Source organism: Panthera pardus, unplaced genomic scaffold (genome assembly GCF_024362965.1).
Source record: "Panthera pardus isolate Hobbes unplaced genomic scaffold, ASM2436296v1 HiC_scaffold_13, whole genome shotgun sequence".
Classification (NCBI taxonomy): domain Eukaryota; kingdom Metazoa; phylum Chordata; class Mammalia; order Carnivora; family Felidae; genus Panthera; species Panthera pardus.
Window position 1 is genome coordinate 10,518,425 of NW_026526688.1, and position 13,012 is coordinate 10,531,436.

Below are 13,012 nucleotides of genomic sequence, written 5' to 3' on the forward strand. Positions count from 1 at the left end.
CTAGTCCATTGGTCTATGTGTCTGTTTTTGTGCCAATACCATGCTGTCTTGATGATTACAGCTTTGTAATAGAGCTTTGTGATTATAGCTTTGTAAAGTCTGGGATTGTGATGCCTCCCACTGTGGTCTTCTTCAAAATTACTTTGGCTATTCAGGGTCTTTTATGTTTCCATACAAATTTTAGGATTGCTTGTTCTAGTTTCGAGAAGAATGCTGGTGCAATTTTTATTGGGATTGCATTGAATGTGTAGATTGCTTTGGGTAGTATTGACATTTTAACAAATTTATTCTTCCAATCCATGAGCACGGGATGTTTCTCCATTTCTTTGTATCTTCTTCAGTTTCCTTTCTTTCATAAGCTTTCTATAGTTTTCAGCATACAGATCTTTTATATCTTTGGCTAGGTTTATTCCTAGGTATTTTATGCTTCTTGGTGCAATTGTGAATGGGATCAGTTTCTTTACTTGTCTTTCTGTTGCTTCATTATTAGTGTATAAGAATGTAACTGATTTCTGTACATTCATTTTGCATCCCGCGATTTTGCTGAATTCATGTATCAGTTCTAGCAGACTTTTGGTGGATTGTATCGTGTTTTCCATGTATAATATCATGTCATCTGCAAAAAGTGAAAGCTTGACTTCATCTTTGCCAATTTTGATGCCTTTGATTTCCTCTTGTTGTCTGATTGCTGATGCTAGAACTTCCAACACTATACTTTTTTGTAAATATAAACATTATGTAAACATAAAAACTGCTAAGTGTAATAATAAAGGAAATAAGATAATTTGAAGATATTCTAATTATATCTATCTTATCTACCTTCCTTGAAGTAAAATGAAAAGATAGTTTTACTATTAAAAATTAATTTGGATAACATTCTTCCATTTGAGTCAACACATTTCAATATGAGTTTTGGAAGTTAGTTGTTACTGCAAAACACAGTATTTCAAAATTTAATGGCTAATGATTTATTTGGGTTATGATTCTGTGGATTGCCATTTTTGGCTGGGTCTAGGTTGGTGGTTTTTCTGGTTGCAGCTAGATTTTCTCATTCATCTGTTGTCAGACGCATGTCAGCTATGGGCTGGCTTTATTAATATTGACTCCTATGTTTTACATTTCTGGAGCCCTGGCAACATTAATTGGGAAAATGTGGTTCTTTTTATCACAGTCTCATTTTATAGCAGTCTAGACCAGGTATCTTCACTAGGAGGCAGGACTCCAAAGATGCATAGTGGAAGCAAACCAGGCTTAGAACTGGAATATCATGATTTCTACTACATTCATTAGACCAAGAAACCCACAAGGACAGACCAGATTAAAGGGAAGAGTACTAGAATCCAAATTCCAATGGGAAGGACTGTAAAATAATGTTGTAAAGAGTATATATTGGAAAGAAACAAAATAGGTGCCCATCTTTGCAAATTAATCAACTGGAAACAGAAGAATTTTCTGTTAGAAACAAAAGACCTAGTTTTTAATAACAGAACATATGGGAGAATAAAAATTTGGATAGAGGATGTTATTCATGAAATACCAATAATTTTAAATGGAAAACAATCACCTTCTATTTAGGCTTCTTTAAAATTAGTCCAACAACTATTATGGTTATAACTTTAAATCTGTTTTAATCTTTGTAACACTGCAACACACACACACACACACACACACACACACTTTACCTGGAATGCTGCTTCGAAATGAAGGTCAATGATGCTGGTTGTTTACTGATTTTACAATTTTGCGGACTCATCTTTAAGCCTTAACATTTTTATTCTAACGGGGCTTTTCTCTTCTCCCCACTACATTTTTCTTTTCTGGGTTGAACGAATCTGATTAAATATATATTGTCATTTATTTTTCCTTTACTTTGTCTCAGAAAATAGAAATTTGTTATTAAAGTGAATTTTAGCTAGATATTTATCTTTCATCTATCAAGTATTCTTGAATAAATAACATCAAGTTATGAAAAAAGTATGTAAACTAGAAAAATAATAATAGGACATTAAAACCACGTTTAACCCCAAAATTGGCTTATTGATTTTATGCTTCTGTAACTTCCCAATTATATTTATTTCTCACTAACCTCACAGATTCTTATAGTATAAATGGAACAGATATATCTTTGTGTTTATATCAACCTGGGATTCCCAGAGACTGAGTTTCTGAGTTACTTCTATTTATAGCGGCTTCAAGTGTGTTAGAAAATGAACTGAAAGAGAAGGCAATACTAACCAGCAGTGTATTTTAAGAGGTAACATCAAATAAATATCTTTAACACAAAATATCTTTATTTTTAACGTTTTATTTGAGAGAGAGAGAGAGAGAGAGAGAGAGAGAGAGAGAGAGAGGCAGGCACAGGAGAGGGAGACAGAGAACCTTAAGCAGATTTCATGTTGTAGGCACAGAGCCTGATGTGGGGCTCTATCTCAGGATACATGACCTGAGCTGAGATTAAGAATTGGACGCTTGGGGGCGCCTACGTGGCTGAGTCGGTTGAGCACGCGACTTCGGCTCAGGTCATGATTTCACAGCTTGTGAGTTCGAGCCCCGTGCTGGGCTCTGTGCTGACAGCTCAGAGCCTGGAGCCTGCTTCGGATTCTGTGTCTCCTTCTCTCTCTGCCCCTAACCCACTCGCATTCTGCCTCTGTCTCTCTCAAAAATAAATCAACATTTAAAAAATGTAAAAAAAAAATAATAATAATTGGACGCTTAACCAACTGAGCCACCCAGGCACCACACACAAAGTATCTTTAATACAAATATATAGAAGACAGTATGTGCACATTGCTCTAGCTATGGGATCAGAATGTATAAAGTTATGAATTCATGATGCACACAGGCAGCATGATCGCTTAGATTTTAAGTGGAAAGCTTCATGATCAGGAAAGAGTTTCTTTCAATTCTGTGTTTCTCCCTGTGAATGGATGCACAGCATAAAGGAGCTGCTTGATCCAAAGGCTGGACTCAAAGCCTCTTATAAATGTTCCTCTTGGCCCCTCTGTGACAAACCTTATATGCATCCATTTGTGTTTTTCATTTATCTAGACACGAAACGGGCATTTATTTGGAGACTGTATGTGACTTCTTCAAGCAATATGTTAGGGGAATGTTTTTAGGGTCAAACAATGCATTTAGTACGAACATTATTAGGTGAGGAAAATAAAAACTTTTAATTAATTTAAACAGAAAGGTAGGGATAACTTTCCACAGTAATGGAGGGCAGCTATGTTCACCACTATACCACCAATGCTGCACAATTTCCCATAGCAATGATTGATGGCAAAGAAGAATTTTATTTTGGCTTCCCTATAGGACTCAAGATTGTTTCCTCTAGTTGGCTGAGATTGCTTACAAAATTCTAGAGCTAGAATTTTTATAAGGGGAAGTATCTTTATTAAATGGAGTCCACATATATATATATATATATATATATGTGTATATATATTATACACATGTATATTATACACATATTAATGTGTATATGTGTATATATATTAATGTGTATATATAATTAATATATATTAATGGAGTACATATATATATACACACACACATATATGTATATATGTATATAGATGTGTGTGTGTGTGTGTGTGTATAACATACATATTAAATGGCCTGGTCGGGTATCATTTCTCTCTAAATGGTCTATGAGCTCTAGGCTAGGAATGACATCTAAAGTAATTTATTTAAATGTTTGTTTGTTTGTTTGTTTATTTATTTATTTAGTTATTTATTTATTTTGAGAGACAGAGAGAGAGGGAGAACATGAGCTGGGGAAAGGGCAGAGTGAGAGAGGGAGAGAGAGAATCCCAAGCAGGCTCTGCACTGTCAGTGCAGAGCCCAATGCGGGTCTCAAACTCATGAACCATGAGATCATGACCTGAACTGAAATCAAGAGTCGGACTCTTAGCTGACTGAACCACCCAAGCTCCTCTAAGGTAAAATTTTTTTAAGACGGAAAACACAGTTTATCCACAGGACTGTTTTGGAAATATAAAGGTAATATATTTCTTCCTAGTTTTCAATGCTTGCCCATAAACATGTTTTGTTAACTATGGATTAAAAATATCATTGGAATAAAAATAGTGCTTTTGTAAGTATATTAGGTACAAATATTGCTAAGTTAACAGATAGTGGGTCTGGCTTTTAAATCTGTAGCTAAAAAAATGTAGGCAATTAGGCCTGTACTTTCACCATCTGTAAAGGACTACAGAGATAGTTTCCACAGTCCCAACATTATACTCTTAATATGACAACGAAGTTGCCATCTGATGGGTTATTTTTCACCCAGGTACAAGTAGGATTATCATCTTAAAATCTGAATAGAGGTAGGCATATGGGATATAAAAATATCAAATGATGTAGTAAATGTTAGCCGATGGAGTGGGGAATAAGTCTGGTAGAGACACATATTGGTCTTGGGGACACTACTGAGGCCTAACATTAAGCTTTAAATAATTCATTTTAAGTAAAATTGGCTAATTAATATTTGTAATTATCTGAGTTATGTTCAGTTCCTTAAATGGCTTCTGTTCTTTCTTATGTGAAGAGCACCAAATCTAACATAGCTTAAAAGGTCCTCTGTGAACTGTCCTTCACCAACCATTTCTAGCTTATTTCAGCCACATTGTTACTTGCAAGTACCTATACAATGCAGCCAGTTCCACTCTGGACAGAAAAGATCATGTAAATATTCTTCCTCAACATAAGCATTGTACTTTCAACAAAAGAACTTCATAAGTGATTTCAGTTGATCTCACAGGCTGACAACATGACAGGTGGTGCAGATTCTTAAGTGAAACAGGCATTTCCATTTTCTTGAATGAGTGATGATGGTGAAGAATAAAATGCCTACTAATACAATTTGGGGCCCTGTCTTTATTTTGTGTTTAAGTACTAGTAACATTTTTCACTATTGCTTTTGCATGATCACTTGCAAACCTCAACGCAGTGAAACGTAGTTTTGACCTCGCAGAAGCCCCGGAAAAACCTCAGAGATCCTTTGGGGAACCACACTTGGAGAAACTCTGCATTAGAAGAATGCTCATGTTCATTCTGCTTCTATTGCTGCACTTCAATTTCCCAATCTACCTAGGAAATCTCATATGTGTTTTCAAAGATAAACTTACAAAATCTCTTGCTATAAGAAATCTTCTCTGACGCATCTGCTATCATCTTCATAGTACCATGTACTTTCCTTTGAGAGTCTCATAATAGCTGGAATTTCTCATTAATTTATTTCCTACTTGAATTTTTCATCTTCTAAGAGATCACAGATCATAACATCAAATAACTGCAGCCCAGAGAGTTCATGCATAAAATCATTGAATTGGACAGTTTGTGGGATAGAGGTAGCAGACAGAATAATATCTAAGTGAGAAGTGCATGATACTCTGTCAGAAGACATTCAAATCCTTCCCCTTAGGGGCATGGCGACCTGTTGAAAGTCAATGAAAGTATATATTCGAGACAAATTCTCATCTTAGGACTCTAGTGCTTTAGCATAGAATAGCCATATGGGTACAAACACAGTGTGGGTGTGCAAGTGTGCGTATGTGTGTGTGTGGGTGTGTGTGTGTGTGGGTGTGTGTGTGTCAACATAACTCCAGCACCTAGCACTGTGCAGTAAACATGTTGAATCCTAAGATAAGCTTAATGAATAAAACAACACAATTTTTGTTACTTAGAATATTATTAAGATACGAGTACATAGAGAATTTGGTGTTGAAGATGGTTGAATAGTGATCCCATGTGGTTCAGTGAACTAGTATTGTAAATTACAAGTGAATGTGGGGCTTTAGGAGAAATAAATTACAGTTGGGTGCAAGAAAGGTAAACTATATATGTTGACAAAACTGTGTGCCTGCAGGACTATGAAAGAATGAAAAACTGAAAGCTCATGAGTTATCTGAATGACTAATGATAGCTATTTATTTTCCCCACACTTTTCTTTACCTCGATAGCAAATGAACATGATCCCACACTCTACATGATAATGTAATAATTATTTAAAAAATGTGACAATTAAAAAATGAGGGGTTGAGAGGGGGAAAAAGAAATGTTGCAGTTTGGGTACTAACATGGAGACCACAGAACTCATATCTACACTCTAAAAACTGTGTTACTCACTTAGTGGAGCTGAAGTTCAAGAATATTACCAGGACGGGGTGCCTGGGTGGCTCAGTCTGTTAAATATCCAACTTCAGCTCAGGTCATGATCTCACGGTGTGTGAGTTCGAGCCCCACATCAGACTCTGTGCTGACAGCTCAGAGCCTGGAGCCTGCTTCGAATTCTGTGTTTCTCCCTCTCTCTGCCCCTCCCCTGCTTTCACACTGTCTCTCCTTCTCAAAAATGAATAAACATTATAAGAATTTTAAAAAGAGCTTAAAAATAATATTGCCAGGGGTTATTATTCCAAGTTCCACTTACATTTCAGGCCACTAACACTCAAAAACACAAGTTATGGGTACATAGTAGAGAATGTTTATTTTGTGAGGAGACAGGATGGAAATATACTTTCTAGAGATATGAAAGCCAAATGGTAGAGGTTGACATGGCTGTAGAAAATATTGATCACGGGGCGCCTGGGTGGCTCAGTTGGTTGAGCCTCCAACTTTGGCTTAGGTCATGATCTCACAGTTCATGAGTTTGAGCCCCATGCAGAGCCTGGAGCTACTTTGGATTGTGTCTCCCTCTCTCTCTGCTCCTCCCCCCGCTCACACTCTGTCTCTCTGTCAAAAATAAAAAAACATAAAAAAAATAAAAAAAGAAAATACCGGGGCGCCTGGGTGGCGCAGTCGGTTAAGTGTCCCACTTCAGCCAGGTCAGGATCTTGCGGTCTGTGAGTTCGAGCCCCGTGTCGGGCTCTGGGCTGATGGCTCAGAGCCTGAGCCTGCTTCTGATTCTGTGTCTCCCTCTCTCTCTGCCCCTCCCCCATTCATGCTCTGTCTCTCTCTGTCCCAAAAATAAATAAATAAACGTTGAAAAAAAAATTAAAAAAAAAAAAAAAGAAAATACTGATCTATTCATTTGATCCACAGACAGAAGGAGAAAATCCTTTTCCCCCCGTATTTCTATATTCTCCAGCCTGTGTTTTCACTGAATGTCTAATTTTATTTCCAGAGACAAATTGGCTAGTTCATGTTCCCTGGCCATGGTGAACTGAGATGGTATGCAAATTTGTGACTTAAAAACAAACAATAGAAGATAACTTATAACTAAAAATGTTTCATTGCTTACCATTTTGGTCAAGATATACTTAACCATGCTGCTAAGCATATTAACATAAACATAAGTAATATTAGTATAATATACATAATATAAGTATAAATAGTATCCTAAAAGGATTTAACAAAAACCCTCTGCCTATTTTATCCTTTCTTTTAACACAATAGTTGATTAAAATAGACTCTTCCACACTTCTCTTTTTCATTTACTACTTTATTTTGCTAATAACTCATATCAAGACATATAATACAGCTTCATGAATTTAATGGCATTATTATGATCAAATGTATGTGTATGCCTTAATAATTTAATCAGGTAATGTTTATTTATTTATTTTTCAGGATTTGCCAAATAGCCCTCTAGTATATGTTATATCAAATTACAAACCCGTATCAAAAAATAAATATACCAGTTCTGACACACTTCAAACCAATAGTGTATTACTGAAAGTTGGGTTCGTTGCAACTAGCTCTTAAAATTATGCTTGTGCTGGCACTGAACTGGCAGATCAACTTAGAAAAATTGCATCCTTCACAATATTAAAGTGTCCAATCTATGAAAATAGTATATGCCTCCATTATATACATCCTCCTTTATGTTTCTCATCAATGTTAGCTTCAATGTAGAGTTCTTCCATATTTCTTGTGTTATGTCTAATATTTCATGCTCTATAAAATGTAGTTTTTAAAAAAATCAATTTTCAATCCTCTTTTGCTTTGATGATGTAATGATGACTTCTTGTATTTCTTTCCTTGCTACTGCATCTGTTATTTGAGATTCTTCTGTAAAGATGATTTCTTACTTCTTTGCCATTTATTTATTTATTGAATTACTACTCATATTTTTAGGGACAATTGGATATTTCTTTTATTCTTTGATTTAGTATTATCACTATTTGTTTTTTCATTTTTTATTATTTTTTGATGTTTATTTATTTTTGAGAGAGAGAATGAGCAGGGGAGGGGCAGAGAGAGGGGGACACAATCTGAAGCAGGCTCCAGGCCCTGAGCTGTCAGCACAGAGCCCAATATGGGGCTCGAACTCATGAGTCCTGAGATCATAACCAGAGCAGAAGTCAGATGCTTAACTTACTAAGTCACCCAGGCACCCCTATTTATTTGTTTTTTAAGATGTTCAAACTTTGGTCATTAAAAGTACTTTCAGGGACACCTAGGGGGCTCAGTTGGTTAAGTGCCCGTCTTTTGATTTCAGCTCAGGTCATATGATCTCAGGAACCCTGAGATGGAGCCCTTTGTCGGGCTCTGTGCTGACAGTGTGGAGCCTGCTTGGGATTCTCTCTCCCTCTCTCTCTCCGTCTCTCTCTCTTCCCTCTCTGTCTCCATCTCTCTGCCCCGCTTCTCCCAAATAAACAAATAACTTGTAGGAAAAAAAAAAAAACACTTTCAGGTTGGCTCCTGTGTTCCTTGGGTATGCTCCATTTTTCTTTTCTTTTTAGTTCTTCTTTACTTTTAGACACCACAAGATACTCCATACTCATATGTCCTAGCCTTAGCTCCAGAATCTTCCATTTCACCAACGAGAGCTGATTCTTTTTTCTTTGAATAATTATATATATAAATTAAGATTTCATCATAGATATATTCCTTGTTATGGGGCGTCACTGCTTTTAAGTCCTCGCAGAGGACAGGAATTACAGGACAGGAATATGTGTTTGTACCCACATACCCAGTATACACACACACACATCTATGAGGTTTGTATATATATTCTAATATCTAAAATGAATCACAAGGTTTTAGCATTCATGTTTGGTAATTTGTAACAACTCTTTCTGATAGAGAGAAACCTAGCTACCATTAGCTACAAAATATTTATTCATTGTTACTCTGCTATATATTTTTAAAGTAGTTACACAATTAATAACCTCTATCTGTGTAAAGAAAATATATACCTATTAAAGTATGTAGTGTCTGCGTAATATGTTTCTCTTTCACCTTAAGGTCACAGCGGAAACAATTTTCAAAACCACGTTAGTTAGTGAGCTCCTTCCTCTTACACCCTTAAGTGTGGCTCAAGTCTCATTGGAAACAGAATTAGACTCATTCATAATAGTTGCATTCCCAACTGATAATTGACACAATCCTGCCTGATTTTTTTTTTTTATGTGCGCTAAAGTTCCCTCTTTTTAGTATAGTGGACAAATGCACGTCCACTACACATGCATTCACTGTCCTGTATTCACTGTCACAGTACCACACAGAATTATCCCTTTACCCTAAAACTCCCTTGTCTGGCCTTTTGTAGTATTTCCTGTATCCTTCCCCCAGCTACTGGCAACTAACTGATTTGTTTTTGTCCAGAGAGCTTGTCATTTTTAGAATGACATATAAATGAAATCATGCAATTTGTAGTCTGTTGGTTCTGGGCTCATTTTACTTAGCAAAATACACTGAAGATCCATCCATTTGGTTGTGTGAGTCAGAAGCCTATTTTATTTTATTTTATTTTATTTTATTTTATTTTATTTTATTTTATATTTTTATATTATTTTATTATTTTTTCTTATTTATGTTTATGTTTGCTTAGTTGTTTATTTATTTTATTTATTTATTTATTTATTTATTTTATTTACTTATATATTTTATTTATTGTTCAGTACTATTCTTTTGTATGGATGAACCAAAGGTTTTTGTTTTTTGTTTTTGTTTGTTTGTTTTTCACCTGAAGTCTACTTTGTTAATTCTAGTTTGTGGCAATTATGAATAAAGCTGCTATAAACACTTCTGAACAGGTCTTTAGGTAAATGTTTTTGATTCACTTGGGTGAATTTCTGGGACTGGATTGTTGGATCTTATGGGAAACATATGCTTGATTAAAAAACACACAAACAAAAATCTCCAAAGCTGTTTTACAAAGTGTCTGTACTATTTTGCATTCCTATCAGCAATGAATAATTTCCTGTTACTCTGACTCTTCTCTAGCATTTGGTACTTTCAGATTAAAATACATATATATTTTAATAATTGCAATAGGTATGTAGAAGTTATTCACTGTGGTTTTAACTTGCATTTTCCTGATTAATGGTATTGAGCATCTTTCCATATGCTTATTTTCTATCATTTTATCTTCTTCTGAAATGTCTATAAAGATCTTTGCTCTTCTAGAAAATGCTATAATTTTACATTTAACATTTATGTCTATAATCTATTTTGAATCAAATTTCATATAATGTTTGTTAAGTATATCTGTATTCATTTTTTGTATATATACATCCAAGCTTTCTAGCACCACTTTCTCAAGTTTATTTTTTTCAATTTTGTGAGAAAAAATTGAATTCATTCATGTTTGTGTTTTTCTGAGCTATTACTATTACCCCATTGACCTTTGTGTCTTTTCCTTCATCAAAGCCACCCTCTGTGTAGCATTTACTTTGGCTTTATAGGAATTCCTAAAAATCAGGTAGAGTTAGTCCCATCTTGTTCTCCTTTATCAGAATTGTTTTCCAGAATTTGTTGTTTTTTTTTTTTTTTCTGGTTCCTTTACCTTTCTTTATGAATTTTAGAATTAGCATCTTAAATGCTTGCTGTGATTCTGAAGAGATTGTTTTGAATCCATAGATCCAGCTGGGAAAAATGTAGACTTCAAACACATTAACATTGCATATAACACCATTTATTTAGACTTTTTATTTCTGTTGTCAGTGTCTTTTAGCTTTCTCCATAAAGATCCTCCACATATTTTGTTAGACACATGCCAAGATGAATCTTTTTCATTTGGTGCTATTGAGAATGATATATATTTTTTAAATTTCAACCTTAAATTGTTCGTGTTTTTAAAAAAGAAGGCAATTGACTATTATTGACCTTGTACCATGTGACTTTGCTAAACTGGCTTGTTAGTTTTAAATGCCTTTTTGTAGTTCTTTTGGATTTTTCTATATATCAAATCATGTCATCTGTTTACATAGATAGGTGTATTTCTTTTACTAAAATATTTATTTTTTTAAGTTAATGAGCTTTTTTTTTTTTTTTAGCAGTTTTAGGGATACAGAAACACTGAGTGGGAATTACAAAGTTCATATACAACTCTTTCCTCCTGCCCCCTCAGTGCTCCTTATTATTAACAATATGGTATTAGTGTGGTGCATTCATTACATTTGATGAGCTAGTATTGACACATGATTATCAAACCCAGTCCTCAGTTTACAACTGGGTTTACTCTTTATGTTGTACATTCTGTACTTTCACAAATGTATAATGACATGTATCTTCCATTACTATATAAAATGATTCTACTGCCTTAAAAATGCCTGCATTCTATCTAGTCATCCCTCTCCCCTTCCACTTGAACCACTACCAACCACTGATATTTTTGCTCTGTTTATAGTTTTGACCTTTTCAGGATGTCATGTAGTTGGAATCACAGAGTATTTAGCCTTTTCAGACTTAGCTTATTTCCGAAATATGCAATAGAAAGTTTTTAGAAATACACAATTTAAAGTTCTTCCATATCTTTCTTAGTTTGATCACTCATTTTTTTTTATCATTAAATAATATTCTATTGTATCGCAGAGTTTAATGATACACCTATTGAAAGACATCCTGCTTTCTTCCGAGTGCTGACAATTATGAATAAAGCTGCTATAAACATTCATTTTTGTGTGTGAGTGTGGATATAAGTTTTCAACTCATTTAAGTAAATATCGAGGAGTGTCATTACTAGATGTAATGGTTAGAGTTTTGTTAAGATGGCGTGGTTTCATTTTGTAGGAAACCACCTATCTATCTTCCAGAGTGGTGGTATCATACTGTACTTCCTCCAGCAATGAATGAAAATTCATGTTTCTCCATATTCTCACCAGCATTGGGTGTTGTCAATTTGAGGTATTTAACTATTAGAATATATGCATAGCCTCGTGGTTTTTAATTACTTTTCTTGCCATATTGCATTGGGTAGGTCCTCAAGAAAATGCTCAATACAAGTGGTGAGGATACTGAACTTATTCCTGACTTCAGGGAAAGTATGGTTTTTTAACAAGTAGGTATTGGGTTTTATTAGTTTTATAAAAGTTTCCTTCGTTATATTAGTTTATGAAAGTTTCCTTCTCTTCTGACTTTGCTGATTTATTTTTATGGATGGGTTATGAATTTTGTTAAATGTGTTCTCCGCATCTGTTGAAATGATTGTGTGTTAGATACATAATGGAAGTTATAACATCGTACATAGTTATGTATGTGAATACAGAAGGCAAAGTTCAGTATTAGCACTTTCTGAGTCTTTGATGAACAAAAAGTCTAAAGAACACTCCTGACACTTAGATTAACCACTTTCTGATGCTTGTATGAATGTATGTTACAACATCTTAATGCAATTATCCAAACTTGTGTTTCAAATATCTGTTACTCAGTCCTTACCAACACAACAACTTTCACACTTGTACAATTTTGAATAATTTTACTCATTTCAGGCAAAATATTTCACATTATTGTCTTCCTTTTTGTCCTAATATAACTTTTGGATCATTGGAGCATGTTTATTTTTCTAAATGTGTGTCTTTAAATATGTAAAGTTAATGGCATATGTGCCACTAAAGTCTAATTCTGTTCTAATCTATAATTTCTAAATTAAAATCATTGACCCAGTTCCTCGAATTAAAAAATCCAAGGCAAATTTAACCTTTGAATAAGGCAGCTATAAATATATTGATGTGAATAACTTATATATTGTTCCCTGAAGATTTCTTCTAGCATCTAAACTAAACTAGATACTGGGAACTTGGAGTGTGGTTCAAGAACACATACCTCTGTAGTATGGAAT